The 26,515-nt window shown below is 44.2% G+C and overlaps 1 long non-coding RNA gene across 1 annotated transcript; it reads left to right on the top strand.

Annotated features, from left to right (window-relative positions):
* Positions 1-1,763: 1,763 nt before the first annotated feature.
* On the top strand, positions 1,764-24,742 carry LOC103887741. Its single transcript, XR_002524447.2, has 3 exons — positions 1,764-3,938; positions 8,261-8,328; positions 23,470-24,742. It is a non-coding gene; the product is annotated as an uncharacterized LOC103887741 (long non-coding RNA).
* The last annotated feature ends 1,773 nt before the right edge of the window (positions 24,743-26,515 follow it).

Below are 26,515 nucleotides of genomic sequence, written 5' to 3'. Positions count from 1 at the left end.
CCTGTGCCTGGCAGACTGTTAAGGCTGATGCTCTTGCAGGGCCCTTTCAGAAATCCCCCGCTGGCCCCTCTCCCCTTTGAGGGGGAGTTCCTTTGATGGGGCAAATATATCTCCATCCCCAATAACCCCTTCGTCAACCTGAGACACCTCCAGGTTACCCCTCCAGTGTCCCGCAGCTGGGGCCTCCTGGACCAGACACATCACGGTCTCTGTCTTAGTCCGTTCCTCCTGTTAACACAATACCACAGAGTGGATAATTGATCAGCAATGATAATTCATATCCTACAATTTTGAAGGCTGGGAAGCCCAAGATCAAGGCCCTACTGGGTTTATGGTGGGGGCTGTCCTCTGCTTCCAAAATGGCACTTTGTCTCTGCGTCCTTTGGAGGGGACGAATGCTGTGTCCCTTGGCAGAAGGGCTGAAGGGCAAAAAGGGGGGCCTAACTAGTTCCCTCCAGCCCTTTTATAAGGCACTAATCACATCCTTGAGGGGTGGAGCCTCAAGGCCTAATCACCTCCTAAAGACATCACCTCTCTCAATACTGTTGCTTTGCGGATGAAGTTTCAACATGAATTTGGAGGCACACAAATATTCAAACCATAGTAGCCCCACAGCTGCCTTCCTGCTCCCGCAGATGTGGGGAGCAGGGAGCCCCCAGTCCAGCAGCTCCCTAGCACCTCCAAACACTTAGTCATCTCTGGCCTTCAGATTTTTTTCACAGCACTTAGACCCCAGTTCAAGGAGACAGAGGCCAGCCCTCAGGGGCTCCCAATGGCATCAACATATTGTCAAAGCTCTCAAGGCTCCTCTGGAAATCTTCCTGGTCTACACTCTGGGGAGGGGCAGGCAGGACCCAGCACAGCCCCGTGTTGCACTATCACAGCTCACTGCAGTCTCAAACTCCTGGGTTCAAGCCATCCTCTGCCTCAGCCTCCTGCGTAGACGGGACTACAGGTGTGTGCTATCGAGAACTGTCTCTAAAAGTAGGATTTCAGATAACAGCTGTTGTCTGGTAAGGGAGAGTTCCCTCACAGTAGTCCTTTCGATGTCTGTCACAGGGCCAGGCATGGTGGTTCACACCTGCAATCCCAGCACTTTGAGAAGTCAAAGCGGGAGGATCACTGTTCTGTGTCCTGTCTTGTCTTCCTTAGCATCTTTCCCTGCTGACACAGAGATCTCTTTCATTTGTCTAATAGCTGGTTGTATTCCTTTGTTGGTTAATGTATTTATCAATTCCCCGTTGAAGGCTTTGAAGCATTATTGTTTCTACAAGTGATATGGTCTGGCTGTGTCCCCACTCAAATCTCATCTTGAACTGTGGCTCCCATAATTCCCACGTGTTGTGGGAGGGACTCGGTGGGAGACAACTGACTCATGGGAAGGTTTCTCCCATACTGTTCTCCTAGTAGAGAAAAAGTCTCACGAGGTCTGATGGTTTTATCAGGGGAAGCCCCTTTTGCTTGGTTCTCATTCTCTCTCTTCCCTGCCACCCTTTAAGATGTGCCTTTTGCCTTCTACCATGATTGTGAGGCCACCCCAGGCACTTGTGACTGTGAATCCATTAAACCTGTTTTTCTTTATAAATTACCCAGAGTTTGGTATGTCTTTTTCAGCAGCGTGAAAACGGACTGATAACAAGTCAATCTCCCCTTTTTTTTTTTTTTGAGACAGTGTCTCACTCTGTTACCCAGGCTGGAGTGCAGTCACATGATCACAATCACGGCTCACTGCAGCCTCAACCTCCCGGGGTCAAGCAATCCTCCCACCTCAGCCTCCCAAGTAGCAGGGACTACAAGCACATGCCACCATGCCTGGCTAATTTTTTGTGCATTGGATGGGGAAAGAGTTAACATCTGAGAAGATAAAAGTAGAATCTGAAAGGAGGGAAGCAACAGAGAGTCTGGAAATGTGGCAGGGCCGGGGCAGGGTTGGGTTTGGAGTGGGAGGCGTGTGGAGACAGGTTTGGGAACAGCCTCAGTAGGGGAGAAGTTGGAATCTGGAAGAATTTGGAAACAGGTTTCTGAAGGGCTTCAGGCCCTTTATGCTTTTTTTGCTTATTTCTTTTTGAGCTTTTCTCTTAGGTTTGGAAGTTTGCCAAAGGAATGTGCTCTGCAAGTAAGTCAACAAATAGTTCCTGAGGATCTGCTCTATGAAAAGCCCAAATTGTCTTTGAAAAGCACGCATTGTTTAAAAATGTTTAATTGTCGTAAAACATACGTGACATAAAATTTGCCATCGACTATTTTTTAAACAATATTTTAGATGATGCATAATAGATATACACAGTTTCAGGGCTGCCATCAACCATCTTTAAGTGCACAGTTCAGTTAAGTATATTCACACTGTTATACAACCAATCTCCAAAATATTTCCATCACCATTAAACAACAGTTCTCCATTTTCCTCCCCCTGGACCCTGGCAACCGCCCTTCTACCTTCTGTTTGTATGAGTTTGGTTACTCTAGATACCTCATGGAAGTGGGATCATTCAGTCATTGTCTTTGTGTTGCAGAGCAAGCATTTTAAAGTCCTGCTATGTGTCCATCACTGTGTGAGACTCCGAAATAGAAAAGGAGGATCTTTAAAAATGGATCTTTTTTTCACTACCACTGTCATCAGCAAAGCTGGGAAAAGGGCAGACCCTGGCTATGGCCTCTCACATTGCCCCAGTCCCTGGCATGAGTGCCTCACCCAAACTTCTATTCTGGCCCTAACTTTCCTCCCTGCCCCCATCCAGTGCTGCCTGGACCAGCTGTCACACTGGACTCTGGGACAAATTAATTCACAAGAAACTGTCAACGGCTGACAGAGTAATAAGTCAGATTGTGTTTCAACATAAAGAACAAAATATCTTTTTAACAAAAATATAGAGAAGGGGGTCTCACTGTGTTGCCCAGGCTGGTCTCAAACTCCTGGGCTCAAGGGATCTTCCTGCCTCAGTCTCTCAAGTATCTAGAACTATAGCTGTGTGCCACCAAGAACTAAATCTCTAAAACTGGAACTTCAGATGATGGCAGTAGCCTGGTAAGGGAGAGCCCGTTCACAGGGGTCCTTTAGGTGTCTGCACAAAGCAACTGCGTTTCTCTCTGCCCGTCACTGTAAGCCTGTGGCCCTCAGGACAAAACACGTTGCCTTATAGGTGCATCCTAGGAAGAATTCAGCCCACTGAAGTTGCCATCAACTGGCAGAGCACTCAACTGGCAGTGGTGTGGACCTGCTGTCTCCCTGCTCTGTGCTGGAGTGGAGCCCCTGTGAACTGCCTCTGCCACAGGCAAAGTTCTGAGAGAAACTAGAGAAACTGGACTGACTTGGGGGAACCATTTATGACATCAGGTAAAAGACCTTAGAATGCCAACCTCTTCAGGGCCACGGCTGTCTTAGTTCAGGTTCTAGAAGCAGAGAACTTAGTTCTCTGTTTAGTCTTAGTTCCTGTCTTAGTTCAGGTTCTGGAAGCAGAGCCTAAGACAGGGATTCCAGGGCATGTGATTTCTCCAGGCAGTGCCCTTCAGGAAAAACCTCCACGAGCATTAGGGAAGGATGGGCCAAGAAAGGATGAGTCTTGAGTAAAGCCGAGCTGTGACCTGAGGCCCAAGGGCCACGGGGGCATTTCCATAGGGCAGTCACACCGTCCTTCAGAGAAGGGGGCTGGCCTTTGTGCCTCCCCATCAGTCAGCCTCTGGCTGCAGTAGCAGGACTAACCTCCCAGGTCACAGCAGCTTGGGACAAAGTCCCTGCCTGGTAAAAGGATCTGGCTGGTTCTTTCAGGGGAACGTAACATCTGCATGACTCATGCGTGCAAACCACCCACACGCTAGGAATCTGAAGTGGTTGCTCCTAGAAACAGAAATAAATGACCGTCCAGTGATGAAGAGTTTTCCCCAGCAAAGAGACAACTGGGAAGAGCTTTCCAGTGTGAGAACCGAGGTTGTGGTTTAAGGTAACTAATGATTTACATAAAGCCAACTTCCATATTACCTGATACATGGTGAAATATGGACACAGCGCTTTTTGAGAGGCAGAGAAAAATAACTCAGTACACAAGTTTACTGCCTGTAAAACCCAACACCATAAAATTCCCTCCAATAAGAATCGGCACCAGACAGGCATTGAAATATTCAGCATCTTCTGAGATGTAATTACTACTCCGCTGTGTGCATCTGTGTTTGCTGTCCCCTCCGAATGGAACAGGATGCGATTTCACTGAATTGGCAGATTTATCCACCTGGCTTTTGAGCAGTTGGTCATTTTACAGCCTGGTGGTGAATGCCTTTCCCCAAACCCCCAGCACACAGGCAGGCACCCTCCGCCCCCAGCTCCCAAATCCAACAGAAAAACTCAAAAAGAACTCAACCAAGGGTGGATGGTTTTTCTGTCAGTTACCTCCTTTCCGATCCTTCCAGAACCCACAACAGCCAGTCGGCTGTGACACTGGGGGCAGATCAAGAGTCTATAAATGACATATGACTAAGAAGCAGAGGGATACCAGCTGCTTATTGACAAAGTGGGTGGCTCCCAGTGAGGCGTGAAAGGACAGAACTGGCCCAGGCCAGCTGGGAGGCCTTGGCACATAAAACAGAGCCTGCTCGGTCACAGCACAGCCACTGCCATTATGTGAAACTTGAACCTGACCTTCTACCCAACAAGCTATCTCATAGGGGTTTCTCCTTGGTTTCTTGCAAGATTTATACTCACCAAGGTAGCACTGATTTCAAGGAAGTAGCTTCTCTGTTTCTTTATGGCTGAATACTGGGTCAACTAGCGGTTTGCCCAACCCAGAAATTCAGGGTGATGAGACTGTGCCCGTTAGGGTGGGGTGCCCCCTTCAAACTCCTGCATCCTGTGGGCACATGGGCTTCAGTCCCAAGGAGTTAGCCTCTTTGGGGTACACATCCGGTGCTGGGGCCAGCGAAAGAATCCAGATTCCCTAATCACACGAAAAAGGTGCCTCCTCCTCTGCCAAAGTTCACTGTCAACTCTGTCCCAGGGCCCCAATAGCGCTAACACCAGCACCCCCTCCACCAGTGTAGAACGGTGGGTCATAAGGTGCTGGCATGGATGTGGAGATCAGCTAGTTCAGGAGGCTTCACACTGGCTTTGGCTTACAGTCTTTAAATAAAAGTAAAATGTAAAGATGAGGCAGCTCAGGTCAGTGCAGAGGGGAGACCTGACTCCTGCTCACTCGCCCACTGCTGTCCACAAGCCCCGGGGGACCTCCATGGGTTCCCCTGGAATCCCTCAGCACTTTGGAAAGCACTGAGCCAATGCAACCCTCCTTCTGCACACGGAGAGACTCAGACCTAAAAGGGAAAGCCACGGGGGGTGGGTCCTGGGTCCTTCTCGCCAGCCTATGCAGTTGGCCTCCTGGCCTGCAGGCTTCAGAAGGCACCTATTGGAGCCCTGTTCCTTCCCCAGGTCAAGTCCTGTCCCTGGTCACTGCTCCGCACCAAGTGCCAGGCCTGATTTTTATTGTTCTCAGACTCAGGCCCTGCCTCTTCATCCCTGTAAACCCGAGGCCCCTGCAAGGCCCTTTCCCCACCTGTGTATGTTCTACAACGGAGGCACCTGGGCTAGGGCAACGACTATTTACCTTGTTGAGGCAAAGGACAAGCGTGACTTCCTTTGTTTGATGTTGCTACGTTATTAGAAAAAATAAAACCACAGGCCTGACAAAGAGGTTTCAGATATGACTGGATGGCACCATCTCCCAGGGCCATGGGGGTTGAGGCCAGGGCCCAGGCTAGGTGATGAGAATCACCAGGACACAAAGACAGCAGACTCTGTGATGATGAGGCAGAAAAATGACAAGGGGATTACATCACTCTCCTGGAAGCTTCGGAGTCCACCTGCTTCCCTAACGAGGCATTTCTTAAGGCCTGAAATGGCTAAGGCATCACCCCGCTGAGTCCTTCCTTTTCTTACGTCCTGTGCTTTCCGTTCGCTTCCCCGCCCTCTGCTCTCCACCTTTGCCCTGTCATTTGTTTCCTCGCTCCCTGCTCCTTGCACCCACTCCTTCTCTCTGTATCTGGCCTCCATATGTCTATTCTCTGCCTTTTCTTGTTGGCTGTCTTTTCCTTCTGTCCTTCTATCCTGCCCTTCTTTCTGTTTCTCCTTTAGCTGTGTGCAGGAACACACTTACTTGCACACAAGCACATACAATGCAGGTATGCACATGCATACACAATCCCACACAAGTTCACACTCAGAGAACTACACACAACCACATGCAGAAGCATGCGCACATGCATGCCCACACGCACACACGATGCATATGTGAACACACACGATCATCCACAATCACGTACAGTCCTGCACAATCTCATACAGCTTATGCTCACACAGTCACACACACACATACAACACTCACACACACTCACCTCTCTCTAGACCAAGCTAAGTAAACTCAGAAGAGACCTGCTTTTAACCCACAGGCTTGTTGACGCCTCTTTGTACTAAGAGCGATTAGCAACACAGGAGTGTCTCAGCTAATTAAATAAGTCTGAAGCTGGGGGCCCATAAGCTAGGAGTCCTCTTGTGTAAAACTGGTTCCAGCCATGGCACCCCCTGGAAAGGAGCCTTCTGTCTCAGTCATTTGAGCAGGTGGCGACCTCAGCAGCTGCAGCTAGACTGCTAAGAGAAGGGACTCCCCATAACTTTTGAAGACGGTTGTGGTTAGAGTTTGGAGGCCTACTTTGGTTTCGATCTTCTGAGACTGGATTTAGAAAGGAAGCATTATTTTGAGAAGGGAGATTGTAATCACACTGGCTTTTCTGATTGACGTCTGCAGTCTGGCTTAAAGGGTTCCTTAGGAGAGATGCAGGGTTTGCTACTTAAGTTGAAAGCAGGCTGGTAGGTCTACCATGTCAAAGAACAGAAACTAAGGGATTCTGAGTTTTCATCGTGGCCCTGCTGCTACAAATCAGCTGTTTGACACAAAGGTCAACTGATTTCTCAAGGCCTCAAATGACCTAATCTTGCCATGTCAGTATCCTAATAGTCCATTGCCTAACTAAAAATTTTGTGCTAAAAATTATTGATTAGGGTTGAAAAGTAACGAACAGGAAGTTACCAACTATTCTTGTTTCTTTTTAATGTATTTGAGGCAAACATAATGGTTTAGGATTCCCTGTTAGATGGTAGTTTGAAGACACTTACTGTGAAGACAAGTAGACTTTCAACTAAAGTGACCATGGCACCTGAGCCCTTTGTCAGGAAAAGCAGTCTGAGAAGAGTAAGGAAAGTAGGACAGAGTATCTAAAATTGGGACCTTTCCAGAGAGTCTGCAGTATATGGTAGTTTTTTGATATTCAGTCATCGCCAAGGGCGATGATGTAGTATTGGATAATAATCAGTGCCCAAAATAAGTTCTCCCACAAATCGCAAAAATGCTAAAGTTTAATGTATTCTGTTTAAGCAGAAAGGAATAATAAGAACATAATCTCTCTCTGTATATATGAAGAAATATATATGGAGAGAAATATAGAGAGATATATGGAGTTATAATACATATATATGATTTAGACAGAATGTAATCTTCCTATGGGTTAAAAATGTTCATCTGGCCAGGTGTGATGGTTCACACCTGTAATCCCAGTGCTTTGGGAGGCTGAGGCAGGAAGATCACTTGAGGCCAAGGGTTCTAGACCAGCCTGGGCAACATAGCAAGATCTCCATCTCTACACAAAAATAAAAAATTAGCTGAGAGAGATGGCGCACACCTGTAAGACTGAGGCGAGAGGACTGCTTGAGCCCAGGAGTTTGAGGCTGCAGTGAGCTACATCACACCACTGTACTCCAGCCTGGATGACAAAGTGAGACTGAGTCTCAAATACATATATTTATCTTACAAAATGTTTAAAATAAAAAAATGTTTGGGTCCTAAACAGGCAAGCCCTCATCTCTGTGGAAAAACTCATATATCACCATGACATATTTTGCAAGAGTCCCAAGTAGCAGGGATTTCCCCATATGCAATTCATAAGCAATTCTCAAGTACCTAGTAGCTGTGGGGAATTGGTTGCTTTTATATCTTTGAGGACACACCAGTCGATACTATGGCAGGACATTAGTTGTCTCTTGCTACTGTAACAAATTACAACAAGCTTAGTGGTTTAAAACAACACACATTTATTATCTTCCAGTTCTATAGGTCAGAAGACTGAAATAGGTCCCACTGGGCTAAGATCAAGGTGTTGGCAGGACTGTGTTTCCCTATGGAGTTTCTAGGGAAGGAATTGGAAATTGTTTCCTTGTCTTTTTCAGCTTCTGGAAGCCCCTCACATTCCTTGGCTCGTGGCCCCTTCCTCCATCTTCAAAGACATCAGTGGCAGGTAAAGTCCTTCTCATGTTGCATCCATCTGACTCACAGTCATATCTTCCTCCCTCCACAGCTGGGAAAGTTCATCTCTTTTGAAGGATTCATAGGATTAGATTGGGCCCACAGAATAATCGAGGATAATCTCCCCATCTCACAGTCCTTAAAATTAATCATATTTGCAAATTCCCTTTTGCCATGTGAGGTAACATATTGACAGGTTCCAGACATTAGGAGGTGGGCATCATTCCGGTGCCATTATTCTGCCCATCATAGTCAAGTAGACGACACGATTCCAGACTTGGAATTAGCAGAAGTCGATGCAAGCTCAATTAAGAAATGGCAGCAAACTAGCACACGACTAGAGTAAGGCATGGAATTGCTCTGAATTTGTGCTTTCTCCCTTGGTCAAAAAAAAAAAAAAAAGAAAAGAAAATAGGAGGTGTTCTCTATTTTATTAACTATGTCAGAGAGCAATCTGAGGCTGTCACGCTCCAAAAGCATGACACACAGTCTTAGGAGAAAGCCATTTGCAATGTCCTGAGGGAAGCAGGGCACTGAGAGAGCTCGGGACTTGTCAGAACATGTCATGAACTACCAGCTTCAGAGAAAATAGCTACCTGATCAGTATGTTGTGTTTGACATCTTTGAGCAAGTCTCCAGGGTGTATTTCAGGAGACCTGGGCTCTAGCACAGTGACAGTAAGGGAGGAGAAAACAAAGATGGTTGAAACCCTTGTGTCCCCGGATTCTAGTTACATATGATTTAGTGAAGGCGTCAAGCACGTGCATAACTCAGATACATGGCAGGATGAAAAAGGCTGCAGCCTGAGGAGGAACAGGCTACAGGACTCGTGCCTATGGTCCATCCAGGTTACTGCTTTGTCTCTGATAGAGACCCAAAGGAACAGTTTTGGGATAGGTCAGCCAAACGGAAAGGCCAAGAACACCCCCTAAATGTGCCTACCTTCCCTCTAATAATCCATTGTGGTTCTATCTTACATTAATTCCCTTAATCTCATTTTTAAAACCCTAATGCAATTGCATAGGCCTTTCAGACCCTGAAAGCATGCAGAGCAGATGTGGTACCTTTTTTTTTCTTTTCTTTTTTTAATAACATAGAAGTTTGTGAAATGCCTCCTGTCTTTTTTCCTACCAGGGATCCGGATGGCCTGGCTATCTGCCTCCCCAGGATAAAAGTAGCGAGGCACCTGTTTTTTGAGCTTAGTGTTGGCAAATGTGGCTAATACCCAACTGTCCAGGTGTTCATGAGAGGCTTACTATATTCTTAGCAGTGTGCTTGTTCATCATGTTGGAACAAGATTTTTCCACATGGAGTTGTAGGGTTTTTGGTGTTTTGCTTTGGCATGTTCAAATGGATGTAACAATATAAAAGAATATAAAAGTAAAGGCATAGTGAAGAGTCTGTCGGGGGAAGGCAAGTGGGAGAGGAAGTATGGAGGAGGATGGAAATATCAAAATCCCTACCTTACAAACAGAAAATCGAGAGTTGATATGGATAATTGATGGCACAAAAAACAGGAATCTGGGTATGCATTTGAAGTTGCAGAGATCACTAGCAGAGGAACTCAGGGTAGTGCATTTAGCAGGGAGAAAGGAGAGGAGAGAAGGCAATGGGGAGGAGGGTGAAGTGGCTGATGAGCTGTGGGGAGGTGGGGGATGGTGTCTCGGGGCCAAAGTCACATCTCTCAGGATAGGAAGTCAAAGACAATACCTAAAGTTGGTGAAATAAGAAGCAGTGGTATAAGCATGTTGGGGAAAGACAGAGAAATAACCTCCAGAAACAAATAAACAGAAGTGATGAAATGCGGTTAGCTCAGGGAGCAGAACTGGGGTCGAAGAGGGCTGAGCAGAGGTTAGTTGCTATTCACTGAAGAGCCCTTTTAACCCAAATGATTTTCTAAAAGCCAATGTATGTGTCTTAGCTGATGAAAAAATGTTGAGCAAGAAGATTCCTTTTATTTTTACAATATTTTACTCTTTCAGAGAGATTTAATTCTTTTTTTAATAAAAATGAATTATAATTACAAATATTAGCTACATATATAGTGTAGCTATCATATGTGGGGTGCACGTGTATAAGTATTAATTACTACATTGAGTTTTTATTCTTTGCCAACATTTTATTGTGAAAATATTCAAACACAAAAGAAGTTGAAAGGGTTTTACAATAAACACCCCTATACTTACTGCCTAGATTCTACCACTAATATTTCATTATGCTTGCTTCCTTACCTATCTGACCATTTATCCATTCCTCCGTCTGTGAATTTATCTTAGCTTTTTGAAAAAACACATAGCATAAAATGTACCATCTTAGCAATTTTCAAGTGGACAGCTCAATAGTGTTAAATATATTCACATTGTTGTGAAAGAGATCACCAGAACTTTTTCATCTTGCAAATCTAAAACTCTACATCCATTAAGCAAGTTCCTTTTTTCCTTCCCCTCCCCACACAGTCCCTGCTAACCACCATTCAGCTTTCTGTTTCTATAAATTTGACTACTTTAGATACCTCATGTAAGTGGAATCATACAGTATTTGTCTTTTTATGACTGGTTTATATCACGTAGCATAATGTCCTCGAGGTTTATCCATGTTGTCTCAAATGAGAGAATGTCTTTCCTTTTTTTAAGTCTGAATAATAGTCCATTATATGCTGATACCAGATTTTCTTCATTCATCTGTCAGTAGACACTTGAATTGCTTCCATATCTTGGCTCTTGTGAATCATGCGGCAGTAAACACGGGTGTGGAAATATCTCTTTGAGATCCTGTTTTCAATTCTTTTGAATATATACTCGAAAGTGGGATTGCTGGATCATATAGCAGTTCTAATTTTTAGTTTTTGAGGAATGTTCATACTGTTTTTCAGTTTATAATCCCATCAACAGTGCACAAAGATTCCAATTTTTCCACATTCTTATAAACACTTGTTTTTTTCTGGTTTTTTTTTTTTTTTAATAGTTGCCATTCTAGTGAGTGCGAAGTGATTATTACACTGATTTTTTTTAAAAGTTCGTGTTAATCTTCTAGGTAACTGAGCAAATAGGGTTCCCAGGAGAAACTGCAATGCTGATGACTAGATTAGGCTACACTTTCCTTAGAAGTGGATGATCTGTCACGGAGCTTTCAGGGCAAATCAGGGATGACAGAATTTCTCTTCATGGTAAATTTATTTCTTATTTCCTTGGTTAAATCGGTGTCACTTCATAGGTTGGTTTAAAAAGCCACAGGTTAGTCAACATTGCAGGTGCTAAGACAACTGTAATTCTACGTGTTAATGGTCAGATTAAGAACCATGTTTAATATGTTGAATTTCTCATTGATTCTAAGCCACTGGGCACCTTGCAGTGTCTATGCCAGATTAAGGCTTTGTTCTCTAGTTGAAAACATCTTTCAGATGAAAGGCATATTGGCTTTTGAGACAAAGTTACCTCTTCAGGCTTCTGGAACTTTGACTCAGTTTTCCTTAGATGGAAATGTTTGTCCCTCTGCTTGACAGAAAGACATTCTCTTTTTGTTTCCATTTCTGTGCAGGAGCCTGGAGATCACCTTTTTAATTAACCCAGGGACAGGAGTACACTCTGCCCTAACGGTATTATTGTAGATGGATCTAGTACTAAACGTGACCTTGGGGTGTTTGTGAAGCTAGTGAAGAGATTAGCAAACAGAAACCTTAAGAACGATTAATCCCTTTCTGCATAGCAGCATGGTAGTTGCTCTGCAAAGACAATTCTCAAAACAGATTTCCTAGTCACTTTCAGTGCTCTGCTTGCATTCGGGGGCGGATTGCAAGGCTGAAGCTGAGCAAGTGTGTGGGAAAGCAAGTGATTACTGCTCCCCAAATACCGTGTGATGCGCCCGGTCACCCCTGACAAATCAGTAGCCAATTAATCCCACCATAATTGGTTGACCCTTGGCTAATCCCATTTCTAGATCATATTTACTTGGCAGATCATGCCAGTCATCTAATTAGCATTCTTCGTGGTTATTCCGCCCCCGCATGGACCCCTTTGGAATACCATATGCACGGTGATATTCAGTGAGAAGCGAGGTGTGTGCATATGGCACTCCTCTCTGCTTTGATTAGTAAACAAATTAAATAATTGATGTTAATTTAGATAACAGGGCACTTACCATGTTGGCCAGCTCTCTGCTAAGCATTTTGGCAGGCAAGACCTTACTTCATTCTCACTATCCTATGACAGAGGTACTGTTGCTATTCCCATTTCAGAGATGGCCAAAGTGAGGTTTAAGAGGGGTAAGTGAGTTGCCACAGGAAAGCTAGGATTTGAGCCAGGCCTATCTGAGTCTGAGTCTGAACAGAACATTTTTTTTTTTTTTTTTTTTTGAGACAGAATCTTGCTCTGTATCCCAGACTGGAGTGATTCAGTTCACTGCAACCTCTGCCTCCTGGGTTCAAGTGATTCTCCTGCCTCAGCCTCCTGAGTAGCTGGGATTACAGACATGTGCCACCACACCTGGCTAATTTTTGTATTTTTTTAGTAGAGATGGGGTTTCACCATGTTAGCCAGGCTGGTCTCAAGCACCTGACCTCAGGGTAATCTGCCCGCCTTGGCCTCCCTAAATGCTGGGATTACAGGCATGAGCCACCGCGCCCGGCCTTGAGCAGACCTTTTAACCACGATCTGAATTACCCTCCTTGGTGTTTCTCTGTTCTTAGAGCTACTCCCACTCCAGTGAGCTCGGATGTTGCTGTTAACTGTTGTGTCAGCCGTAGCTCCCCGAGCTGAGAGTATACTCTCCAGGAAAGGGACCGTTTTCTCTTCTTCACCTGTCCCCGCAGCCCCATCCTGGGTGCATGGTAGCTCTGTGGTGAATGCACGGTAACTGATGAATGTGCCTACACAAGGACCTGCCCTTACACTTACCATACAAGGCTTCTCTGAGAAGCCAGCTCAGCTGCACACAGCACACCAGCCATGGTGGGCAACTCGGGCTCCAGTTACGCCTCTACCCGCCAAATACAGAGTGGCCTTGGACAAGTGGCTCAGCCTCCCTGGGCCTTTTTCCTCTCTTGCAATTGGAGGATATTAGCCATCTGATCTGTCTCTGGAGATTTCTCGCAGTGGGATTTGCATTTATAAATATAGATAACAAGGCATGACACTACTTGTGGCCCCAACAGTTGATAAGAGCCTGTTGCTGAAAACGGAGTTGCTATGAGAAGAGCCATCACACACCAGGCCAGGCACCCACTCCAGCGTTTAATAAGACATGGCAAAGCTCTTTCTTTCTTCTCCCATGTCGATCTTTGGGGATGTGCAGGATTTGGAAAGGCCTGATAGAGAGGAGAGAGTGCTTCTCTATGTTGTGGTCTGATCTAAGCCAGCTTAAAGGTTCATAATATTTAAGTTGTTTTTTTGGGTACTAGTAGTTTCTAATAGTTTGAGGTAGGGGAGCACTAAAGTTCTCTCACCCCAGAATCCAGAAGTCCCAGCCAAATTCTGACACACAGACTAACTTTTATAAGCCAGCAGGTCCAAAACACAACAAAGAAATAAAACAGTCACCATCCTATCTAGAAATTTGACAAGGTCCCAGCAATCTGCCTCTGAGCTTCATGAGTACCTGGCATAAAAAATTCTCTTGAGGAAAAGGCAAGAATATTCTACTGGCAAGTTTTAACCATCTAGATACAATCAAGATTCCTAGGCTAAACAATTAAGTGGATATTAGGCCCAAATGGTAACCCAGAAGGAATAAGCTGTCGAACTTCCTACATTCCTATATTTATGCAAGGGCGGAGGCGCCTGGACACTATTTCTAGCCAACTAATTCTAATATCTTAAATACCACTCATTTCACCAATATAAATAAAAAGCATTTCTAAAACTCCTTGTGCTAATTAATAAACCCTCCAGTATTGACCGATGATCAAAGTATTTGTATTTGTCAAAGTCCTGGCAAAAAACAAACATCAAGCTCAAATGAGGTAATGGAAGAAAGTTTAATTGAGAGACTATTGCAAAGGTATGGTCAGGTTTAAGAGAAATTGTCAAAGGATAGTCAAGCATCCTGGGCTAACAACTTTGAGAGCCTTTGCTACTCTCCTCCTAAGCTTGAAGGGACAAGATAATATTGTGGTCTTCTCCTGTTACCTCCTCATTTCCCCACACTCAAGGTGTTTTTTCTAACAAAGTTTGTGTAAATTGACTCCTACCTCAGAGTCTGTTTGTTGGAGGACTAGACTAACACAGCAATCACAAAGCCTTGGGGAAAACACCTCCCTTCCCTCACTTTCCCCAACATAAAATAAGAAAGGTGACTCAGACATCCTCTGAAGTTCCATTCTGCTCCTAGGTTAGCTGAGCTAGAAGCTGGCCCAGACTGACTTTTGAGTTGGGTCTAGGCCCTGCTGTCTGGGCTATCAGACTCTATGATGCCTCATTTGGAAGATTCCAGACCCTGATGCAGCAGAGTAAATGCTGAAAGCTTTTTGTCTTGTTATAAGATCTGTGCAGAGGCAATAGCCTGGCTCTTTCTATATTGTTTCCTTCACTCTCAAATGTGACCACTCCCAGTGCCCTGGACCACAGGTTAACCCATAGCCACCAAAGGTAATTGTGCGTTTCTAGAAAACTCTATTAAAGCTACAAGTTTCATCCTTGGAGGCACCTTCATCTTTACAAAAGTGCCTTCCAACTCAAGATCTGATCTCCTTCCTGACCCACGTTAAATAACCAAAATAAGTCTTGGGAAAACTGCGATTTTTGCTCAATGGGAGACTTAATTTTTTTTTTTTTTTTTCTGGGAAATGTAGACTATTCCTTTCTGCTTCCAGAACAAAGGGTAACTGGTTCTTTGGAGGAGAAAAGACTTACGTTCAGCTCTACATCAAAATGTCTCCTAATCTTGAGATTCTATCTAGGACAGTCTATATTTTCAAACTTCAGTTCAAGTTCATGTCCTTTGGTTGCCTTAAACTCACATTTGTCCTGCTTGCTGACGCAGGGTAAACATGTGCTTTCCTCTCAAAAATAAAAAGGAAAAAAAAAAAGGGGAGAAAAAGGAAGGTTCACATCTCAGTGGTTGGGTTTATTCTGAGTTAGGTACTGAATTCAGAAATGTTTTACCTCAGTTAATAAAGGCAATTTGGATTTTCTTGACATTGCAGTATGTTTGTCTGTCTGTCTCTCTCTCTCTCTTTCCCTGTCTCTATTTTTTCTCTCTTACTCCCCTCCCAGCTCTATCAGTTGATTACACCTGCAGTTTAGTTGCTTCTGCTTCTGCAGAGTTTGGTCTCATACCAATGGAATTAATGTAATGGATAGAAATTGAGCATTTTTGTTGAACTGGGGTTTAACTCAGTTCAGCCCAGTTGGCTTCAATCTTTCAAGTCCCAAATGGGCTATCAAGTTAGGTTGGCAGGTGGTGAAATACTCAACAGAAATAGGAGTGGAAAAGCTGCCTAGCCCAGAGAACACCTCAAATATGGAAGCAACACATAAACACAGATGAAGGAACTGGTCGTGGTAGCTCACGTCTGTAATCCCAGCAATTTGGGAGGCTAAGGCAGGAGGATCTCTTGAGTCCAAGAGTTCGAGACTATCCTGGGCAAAATGGCGAGACCCCATCTCTACAAAAAATAAGGAAAAAATATTTTAAAAAATTAGCCGGTGTGGTGGCACATACCTGTAGTCCCAGCTACTTGGGTGACTGATGTGGGAAGATCCCTTGAGCCCAGGTGAGCTGCATTCACACCACTGCACTCCAGCTTGGGTGACAGAGTGACACCTTGCCTAAAAAAAAAAAAAAAAAAAAAGACAGGAGCTGGGTAGGCTTTTTCCAAATTCTACCCCCTTCTGCTTCCACATAAGCCTTGAGTTAAGTATTGACAAAGGAGACCCTTTAGGAGGGAATGTGCCATAGGGTGGAGAAATGTCTCAGTTGTAGCTTTCATTCTCCTATTTTATCCCTTGTCTAAGTTTCTGGCTGAATCCTCCCTCATAATTTAGAGCTAGTGGACTTTCAGTAAATAAAAGAAAGAATTCTAATCCGGAGGACTTGCTGCTTAGCCATCACACTGAACCCTAGAGCCAAATAAGTAAGACCTTCTTCAAAGTAATCACCCTGGGAAGTTGTGTTTTATGATATTTGGGTTTTTTTTTTTTTTTTAAACATTACTATGGCTGGTTAAAATAGTTTGAGAATTCCTCTTTTGGAACCCTCTTGAAAGGCTGCTCAAAGAGCCTTGCAGAACAATTGGCTGCAATAAGTCGTACTAAACCTCTGAGTAGCTTATGAAACACAGATTATCACCCACTTTGAAGCCAGCACATTTCTCTCGTTGCTGTTTCATGTGAGGAACCATCTAATACTTATGTTAGTTTATGCTACCACCAGGCAGGTATACATGAGCTGTCCTAGTCCATTTCTGGTAATAGGGAAGATTGGGTTCTGCAGCAATCGGTAAGTAATGCACCTTCAGAGCAAGGTGAATTTAAAGTAAAACCAACCCTCTCCTTTCCCATCTCTCAGTTGGAAAACAACTCTCCATGAATCTCTGACATTTCTATACATCTTGTGAATAGAAACACTGATTACCTTCATTCCAGACTATCTTCCCAAGGATGTTTGTATAATAAATGGCATTAGAAGATAGAGATGGTGTCTTTCTCCAGAGCAAAGGCCATGCAACCTTACTATCTAGTATGAGAAAGATAACGCCTCTTTTTGGTACAAAAGGCACGCATGTTTTTTGACCAATATAAAAGATCCAGTTCACTAAACCCAAGGTTTCTTTCCTATAATGAAACCCACTGCATGTGCAGATATTATTTTGTTCTCATGTCACTGTATGGGAATTGGGGTTCGAGAGCTGACATAAATGCTGATACTCTGGCTACTGCTATTACTGTGAGTAATAAACCATCCTTTGTCTCTGACCCAGAAGTCTCATGTCTTCTGCCAGCATCCATGAAACTACAGCAAACTTGTAGGTAAAATGCCCTTCATAGTTTTTGACATTCATTCCCCGGATTACAGGAAGGAATGATGTCCTGGTGCTGAGCAGGACGGGAATGGGGTGGGGGGAATTCCCAGAGAAGCTGTAATGACAGGCCAGCTAGTGTGGTGGATTTGGAGCCTATATTGGCTTCCCGTAGCTGCTACAACAAATGACCACAAACTGGGTGGCTCAAAACAACAGAAATTTATTCCCTGATAGTTCTGGAGGCTGGAGGTCTAAAATACAGGTATTAACAGGATGTGCTCCCTCCAAAAGCTCTAGGAGAGGTTTTGTTCTGTTCTGGTGGCTGTTAGCATTTCTTGGCTCATGGCAGCATCACTGTACTCTCTGTTTCTTCTTCTTCATGTGTCTTTCCTCTGTATGTCCCTTATAAGGGTGCCTGTCATTGGATGTAGGATCTGCCTAGGTTAGCCAGGATGATCTCATCTCAAGATCCTTTCATTTATTTACACTAGCAAAATCCCTTTTTCCAAAATAAGGTAACATCCATAGGTTCCAGAAATTAGGAAGTAGACATATCTCTTGGTGGAACTACCATTTAGGCCACCACAAAAATCCCAAATTCATAAGACCTGGATGGTCAAAATAATCTTAAGCCATTAATTTAATTCAAAGTGATTCTGGACTAATAGAGTCTCTAAGAATTTGGCAGAAGCCAACACAAATCCGCTTTGAAAAAAATGTATCTCCACCTTAGACCTAAAAAAAGTCCTACAAATAATTTCCCAAGGAAATGAGCAGATCATGATAAAAGAAAATAACGAAGAACACAAGAAAACAAGGCACTATGAGTAAAAACCAGCAGAAAGAGATCTCTGTGAACAATTCTAAAGATAAGGGTGTTACAATGTAACTAAAACACTAAGGCTAAAATATGCCCTCTAACAACTGGAGTTTTTAGCCAGGCGTCACTGGCTCCCTAGGGATCTTAGGTGAAAGTGAAAATCCCCTGGAATCTTGTGAAAAAAATTTTATAAGTGAATATGCATATTTGTCTTGAAAGAGAATTCTTAGATTGCATCAGATTTTTAAAACAGTACGTAAGCCAAAAGAGTTGTATAACTCCTCCAGACCTACCGTGCACCAAGCGAAAGTAATTTGGGAAGCTATTAAAAATTGTTGGGCTATTGCATTATAAAAAGGGCTTTCAAATCGTAGAGTATAAGATGTTATAAAAATCAAAATTATGACTAACTTATTTTTTTTTTTGAGACGGAGTCTCGCTCTGTCGCCCAGGCTGGAGTGCAGTGGCATGATCTTGGCTCACTGCAAGCTCTGCCTCCTGGGTTCACACCATTGCCTCAGTCTCCTGAGTAGCTGGGACTACAGGTGCCCACCACCAAGCCTGGCTAATTTTTTGTATTTTTAGTATAGACAGGGTTTGACCATCTTAGCCAGGATGGTCTCCATCTCCTGACCTCATGATCCGCCCACCTCAGCCTCCCAAAGTGCTGGGATTACAGGTGTGAGCCACTGCGCGCAGCTGACTGCCCTTATCATGATCATTCGGTTATGGGAGAGATGCAAAAGCCCACACTGAATGAATTTCTATTTGAAAATCAGTAGATGAAGTCAACTTTAAGAAAACAATCTGAAAATAATAGTGTTCCCAACTTTTATGTCATATTCATTTCCTCCTTCATTCCTCCCTTCATGCTATTTATTTCATGTGGAAGGCTCTCCCCCAGCCCTGCTCTTTGTCATTTTATACTCCATCCCTCTTCAAAGTCAAGCTTAAGCTTGATCACCACAATGTCTTTCCTGTATTCTTAAGCCAGTTCTCCTTTCTATCGCTTCCCCTTTTTCTCACTTGTTCTCTTTCTCCTTAGAACTTCTATGGCTTTTGGAGAAAGTTCATAAATTGTTCACTTAACAGAAATTTCTCTTTTTTGAGACAGAGTCTGGCTCTGTTGCCCAGGCTGGAGTGCAGTGGCACCGTCTTGGCTCACTGCCACCTCTGCCTCCCGGGTACAAGTGATTCTTGTGCCTCAGCCTCTTGAGCAATTGGGATTACAGGCATGCACCACCACACCCAGCTAATTTTTGTATTTTTAATAAAGATGGGGTTTCACATTTTTGGCCAGGCTGGTCTCGAACTCCTGACCTCAAGTGATCCACTCGCCTTTGCCTCGCAAAGTGTTAGGATTATAGGCATGAGCCACTACGCCCAGCCAACAAATTTTTATTTAATTAAAATGACCAAATTTGCATTTGTTTTAATTCATAACTCCCTTGGTTGAAATAGAAAGTCCACTTTAACTAGTTTAGGCAGAGAGGAAGTGGGGGAAGGGGGAAGAGAGGAAAGAGTAAGAGAGAGAGAGAGAGAGTGTGTATGTGCACACGTGTGTGTGTGTGTGTGTGTGTGTCTGTTTATTAGACCCCTGAACCAAATAATGGGAAGAACAAAAACGAGGGTAGAATTGACCTTAAACCTGTTGGGAATGAAAGCTGTCAACTTTCTCTCAGCCTCTCATCCCCACTTCTGATGGATTGATGTTTTATTCTTTCTGCCACCTGATGGGAGACATGGCTGCTGGTGGCACAGCAGTTCAGTGATCAGGCAGAAGAAAAGGATCACTGTCTCCCAGAGCTACTGTTACAAATCTCAGTCTTATTGCCTTGGTTTTGTCACATGCTCACCCTTGACCTAATAACCATAGCTAGGGAGTTGACATCCACTGATCAGCCCAGGCTGGGTCACATGTATACTCCACTGTGGCCAGGAAAGATGGGAGGAAGGGTTGCTAGATAGGCAACAAGAACATATTCAGTGCATCACCTAATTCCATACTGATTCATATTGATCTGCCTTTAGGTCTTATCTCCCTAACTGTAGTATGCTCTTTAAAGACTATGGCTTATTTCACAAGAGAGGTCGAGCACTGCCTGCCACACACACACACACATACTTCATTCTTTCAGAAATTGCCCCCAGGCTACTCTGCCTAGCAACCTATGTTTTGAACCAGTTGATACTGACCTCTATTCTCTACCTCAGCTGATGACTAAAGTGGGCATAACACCTGAGGATGGTCAGTTTTCTGGTTGGTTCATGACCCATGACCTGATGCAAATAGCTGGCCTGGCTAATTCTCTCTCTCTCTCTCTCTCTTTCTTTCTTTCTCTCTCTCCTCTGCCCCCTCTCTCCCCCACCTCTTCTCTCTCTCTCTCTCTCTCTCTCTCTGTCCTCTCACTCACTCCCTCTAAAGAAACTAAAAAATTTGAACCAATAGAATTGGTCAGCTAGTGGTGGAATCTAAACCAAAAATCTCATGATGTGTAGGACGTCAAAAAGACCATGATGGTCAGGTACCATCCAGAGTAATGGCAGAAAAATACTGGGTAAGCAGAGGAATCAGAGAAACCAAGTGAGAGTAGACCTGATAGACACACAGTTACCTGGCCATTTACATGACAGAGAATAAGGCAACGATCCATGAACTCAGTGAACAAAAATACGAAGAGTACCTCATTTGTGCTGGGTGCTGGGATCATAGCTGTGAACAAGGTATACACTTTCCTTGTAGCCTAACAGGAATGTAGAGCAAAATGAACAAATCTGCAAACACAAACATTTTTAGTGAGTGGTATGAAGAGAAAGAAACATACTATTGACATGCCCAGAATAAATCAAAAACCATTTCCTGTCTGCATTCTTCCGATGCCCAGTGCCCATGCAGCCCTATTGTTGAATCTCCATGAAGCTGTAGCATAAGAATCATTAACTGAGATCACTCGAGTAGATCCCTTTTCCAATGCAATCAAGAGACAAACCAAAACACTTAGTCTCCTCTTCTATCTTTTACCTTAGTCAGCACAATGAGCCATCAATATTGGCTCTTGGATGATTCGAAGCAGTGCAAATTGAATATAGTCAAAAGCTCACTCCTTGGAATCTTGTCAATAGGCAATTTACTGAGATAGAAGAACTTTCATGTCTCCTTGCTACACCAACTTCAACCTTGATGTAAGATTTTAACACTGCAGAATCCTTTCAGTTCAGCACTCTTGGGTCAGTACAAGTCCAAAGCTATTTCCTGATCCTTGATCTGCCTAAAATATGCAAATAGGACTTTCCCTAGGATATGTGCCACATGCTCAGAGTGGGAAAAGATGGGTTGAGATGAAGGAGGAGTCCCCTGATGGGAGATGACCCAGCGACAAGAAAAAAGCAGTAGGCATCTGTGAGGGTGAAGGAGGAGAAGGAAGCCAATGCTACTGTCACTTCTGGGTGTCACAGCAGAGGTTCAGGAGGACACATGTTATATCTGCCCATCTCACTTCTCTTTCCCATTCTTCTGGGAATATTTTTTTCCTTTGGGGGTTCCCTCTTCCCAGCTACATGACCTAATCAATTTCAAGCCCCTTTCCCATCCTTTCTCTGGGCTTATAGGGGTAGTTTAAATTTGGCTTCTATCACTTGCTTCCCAGAGAATTAGGAAGGTTCTACCGATTCTGTCTCTGATATCAGGAACCACACACTTAAACGAGGGAAGCCTATGAGCCTTGTAAGTGCAGCGTCCTGATGGGGTTAATGAGAGATTGACTTCCTTATGGGGAGTGTCCAGCCCAGACTCATACCCTAGGTGTGAATGTGGGGCTGTGCAGGCCGTCTTGGCCATGTGTTGACCTAAGAGATTAAGTTGCACTAGACTACTCTATTTAAGAGCTACTTTGATTGAAAGAACAAACCAAATAATAATGATGATAATTATAACTCATTTCCCTCACTAAGTTATATCTTTTTATGAAGGCCACTTGAAAACAAGAATCTCCCCTTTGTGTGCACATGGAAATGAGACACCTGAGAAGTGTGCTCACCACGGGTCATAGCTTGTGGCATTTCCCTGTTCGCTGCCTTTAATGCTCTCAAAAGAACAGAGTGCTTACATTTTTCTTTGTTTGTCTCAATTCCTTTATCAGTGGTTTCCTTTCAATTTCATTTTTTTTTTTTTAAAAAAAAAATCTTTTGATTTTCTTGGTATAGCTTTAAAGAAATCAGCAAATTTCAAGCCCAGTTTGCAACTTTGCTGACCACTAAGTTTCTACCCTTGCTATTTGGGCCCCACTTGGCAGGGGCTTCCAGGCGACTTTCTTTCTCGGGCTGCACCAGGCATCTTCACGTGGACAAAATGTGAAGAGTGAGGCCCACGGGAAGCCACGCAAACCCTGTGACACACTATCTTGCAAAATCTCTCGTGACCTATGTGGAGTGAAAAGTCCAACTTCATTCTATCCAGCATGAAAACGCCCAGTGGTCAGGGACAGTGACCCACTGTGCTCTGGACAGCCCTGCCTGTGACTGGTGAAAGCTCCCTGCTGTAAGAGCAGTGGGGACGGCCAGGGGAAATGCTCATCTGGCCTCCTAGGTAACTCAGCCTGTGTCCCTCGCCGGATTGCTGGGCTGAGCCGGAAGTCCAAGAGGGAGCCTTTTCCAGCTCTGGCCTCCAGGCCACATGGGACATGCAAAGCCATTCCAATGCTCCATGAAAGAGCATAGAGCAGCCATTGTCATGTAAAACTAGCCTGGGCAAAACCCCAGAGAACATAGCATTGGACGCCATCCGGCTCGCCCTGAACAAGGGCATGTGAGAGATAAAGACTGTTCCAGCGCCTGCTTTTGGTCATCAGCATTTTCCCAGTTCCTCACTGTCCATCTGCTACTTTTCATCTCCCTACTGCCCTGAATTCATTGATCACCACTTTGCTTCTCAGCAGATGAGATCCAGGAGAGGAAGGCTCCTTGTAGCCACAGAGGACAGGGAGAATCCAAGGAATGAATCCACAGGCCCCATATTTGCTAAAGCTCCATTGAAATTGCACTCCCATTTAGCAAACTGATTTTTGGCTCTTCTTCCCGACTTGCTTCTCTCCATCAAATGTCTACTTTGCCTAAGATCACCCTTCAGGCCTGATAACCCAGAATTAGGGCACTGTCTGGTGTCCCTTGAGGTCTTTTATTAAAAGCCAAGGCTGCTGACATTCTGCATAATACCTCCCCCAAAGAAGGCTTCAGCTTTTTCTCCATGCCTATGAAAAGCTCAGAGCTTGCCAAGAGCGAATTATTCTGACCCACTAGAGCCAGCCAGAGTCAGGACAACTTTTCTGTAGGCCTCTCATCAATTACCATTTATTTTCCAGGCTGGACACTCCTTGCGGAGGAAGGCAGGAAGCTGAACTGTGCTCAGAGACAATCCTGGCAGTGAAAATGCCAGAGTACTAAATGAAAAACCGATTTTCCAACTTCTGCAAGTGGGCCTCACAGGCCACTGCAAGGATTGATTTGAATATTGTCATTTCTTGACACCCCATGCTGAATTTTCCAGGACAGAAAGGAATAAGGTATTCTGTCTACTTGATCATTTTTATGGCCCATGGGGAAGTAGAAGGGAACAAATAATTGGATGCACCAAGCTATAGAACAAACGAAACTATAAAATCTTTGCCATCAAGTCCTGGATTGAAGTGACTGGCTCTTAGATAGGCAAGAAATCTGGCCTTTCTCAGAATAACAAATGAGAATGGAGCCTCCACCAATAAGTTCCTGGGCTTCAAGGAGCAGACAATGTTTCCCATTAACCACCCAATATTGAAGAAAAAGAGCCACCTAAGAAATTAACTTTGGGTTACAAACTAGGGAGAACTATTGGTAGGAATTAAATCAAAACAGGCATACTGGTTGTCCTGTGGTGATAGGGTTGGTGCTGGGTACTTTTTTCTCTCTTTTCCTAACTTCCTGTATAGTATAATCATTTATAATGTAATTTTTTAAGTATTTTCAAAAAGCTTCTCTCCCTTTTTTAGCATGCATGCCACCCAAATACCTAGTTCAAAAGTTTGGCACTTTTTTTGAATGCCTTTCTTGGTTTCCCCTTAAATATCTCAATTCAAGCCGCACGTTGTCCCTGTCTCCACCTCTCTGTTCTAGTGGAGGCACTTGGTGCCATTTCACTCCTCTTTCTGGTCACTGACATCCTCCCCAAATGGCTTCCCAGTTGCTGGTCTCACTCATTGTTCTGCCCATCCTCCACCAGTAGCCAGAGGGAGCTTTCCAAAATACAAAGCTGGTAGCGCCACATTCCTGTTTACCCTCTTCAGTGCTCATCACTGCCTCCAAAAGACAATATCAATTCCTTTCCATACCCAGGACGATCCAAACCCTGACCTGCCAGGTTCTTCAACCCCATCCTTCCCTCTGCAACCACTGTCCCCACTTTCCCTCCAGATCCCTTCTCTCCAGAAATACTCAGCTTCCTGCAGTCCCCTCACCCACCTATCCATCCTCCACCCTCATAGCTTATTCCAGCCACAGGCCTTCATGTCCCATTCCCTTTGCCTGAAACACCCCTCCACCCACCACCACCCACCCACCATTGAGGAGCTCCATAAAGTTCAAGCATCCCACACTTCCCACCCAAGCGGGAGCCAATGGCTACATACTTTGTTCTGCACTGACCCTGTCCTTGTGATAGCACACAGCTGTGGAGCTGGGCATCCATATTTTTGTCTCTGTCAGTAGACTGCACTCCAAGAGGACAGGGACCCAATTTGATCATTGCTGTACCCTTAGTGCCTGGCTTTGATAGTGCCTGGCACAGAGGAGAAGCTTTAATGAATATTTGTTGATTTACTGAAAGGATGAGGGTAAATCAAGGAACGAAAATGTGACTTCCGGCCATCCTTGTGACCATATTTAAAACGGTATCATCTAAAGTACTCAAGAAAAAGGAAGTCACATCAAGTGTCTGTTGGTTCCCCTTTTGGCTTTTTATCTCTCTCACTGCTTTACCCTTTCCAGGCCCCAAACAAGTATCTATAAGGAAAGTATAAAGTGGTACCTACCAGAATTTGTTGTGTCTTAGTGTAGCTGTGCTCAGGACTTCACTGGCAAAGGATTATGGGTGACATAATGGTGGGACCTACGTATTACAGTGTGGTTCAGTGACAAAGGATTATGAGTGGCATAATGGTGGGGCCAGTGTATTACAATGTAGTTCAGTGGCAAAGGATTGTGGGTGACACAATGGTGGGGCCTATGTATTACAGTGTAGCTCAGTGGCAAAGGATTATGGGTGACACAATGGTGGGACCTATGTATTCCAGTGTGGTTCAATGGCAAAGGATTATGGTGTCAACACTGTGTTACAGGAAGGTCCATGTTTTGAAAAGGAGGATATTCCTAATAGAAATATCCACGGTAATTACAGGCACCCTACCTCAATCTCCTCTTTGTGCATTACAATCATTAACTTTGACGGCGGATAAGGCAAACATACAGAGAAACCCAAAACCAAAGCGGAAGCCACTGTGAGATGAAGATTAGCTAGAAAGGAAGATAAAACATCCCTGAAATTCTAATGTAAATCCACAGGAAAGAAAAGTTTGCTAACGCACCGCTGAAAAGTCCAGAGTCTGGGTTCTAGCCCATCTAGCCATTAGTTGTGTGACCTCAGACAAGCGCCATCTAACTTTTTAGAACCTTAGTTCCTGCAGTGTAAAATGAGGAGGGGATTGAAGTCGGTGTCCTATGAAAAGATGTGAAATAGTTTCAGAACACGAAAAATCTGTGCACAATACAACGGTAAGAACCCAGGCCGTGGTGAGAGAAGTGGGTTCAAGTCGTGGAACTGCTGTGTTTCATTTGTATGTCCTTGGGCAGACTTTCTAAGCTATTTGAGCTTCAGTTTCCTAATCTGAAGAATGGGGCTTATGCCGTGGAACTTCTAGAGCAGTTGGGAGGAATAGAAAGTAGCATATATGTAGTGAAGTTAGCTCTGATTATTGTTGGGTTTTGAGGCCACACAGCATAGTAGTTAGGAATGCAGATTCACCTGGTTTGAAACTCCAGCTGTGCTGTGTGACCTTGGGCAGGCTACTTACTCTCTCTGCACCTCTATTTTTTCTGTGACAGATGTAGAGAATGGTTTTACCTATCTCAAAGAGTTATTAAGGGGATTCAATAAAATAAATGTAATAAATAAAGGTAAAGATATTGCTTACGATCTGGCTGGCAATGCTTTTGCCCTTTCACTGCCTGAACTGAGTCCACATGACCAGGTGCTCTGGCCCCTCCCACTCTGGCTCCTTCTTGGCTCAGCCCCCTGAAGTCAGAAAGGCACTTCCTTCCCATCCTTTCAGAAGGAAGAGAGAAGAGGAAGGCAAGGTCCCAGTGACAGGGGAAGGACCC

Source organism: Papio anubis, chromosome 11 (assembly GCF_008728515.1).
Source record: "Papio anubis isolate 15944 chromosome 11, Panubis1.0, whole genome shotgun sequence".
In the NCBI taxonomy this organism is placed as follows: Eukaryota; Metazoa; Chordata; class Mammalia; order Primates; family Cercopithecidae; genus Papio; species Papio anubis.
The sequence above is the reverse complement of the archived record's forward strand: the minus strand, read 5'-3'. Positions and strand labels throughout refer to the sequence as shown.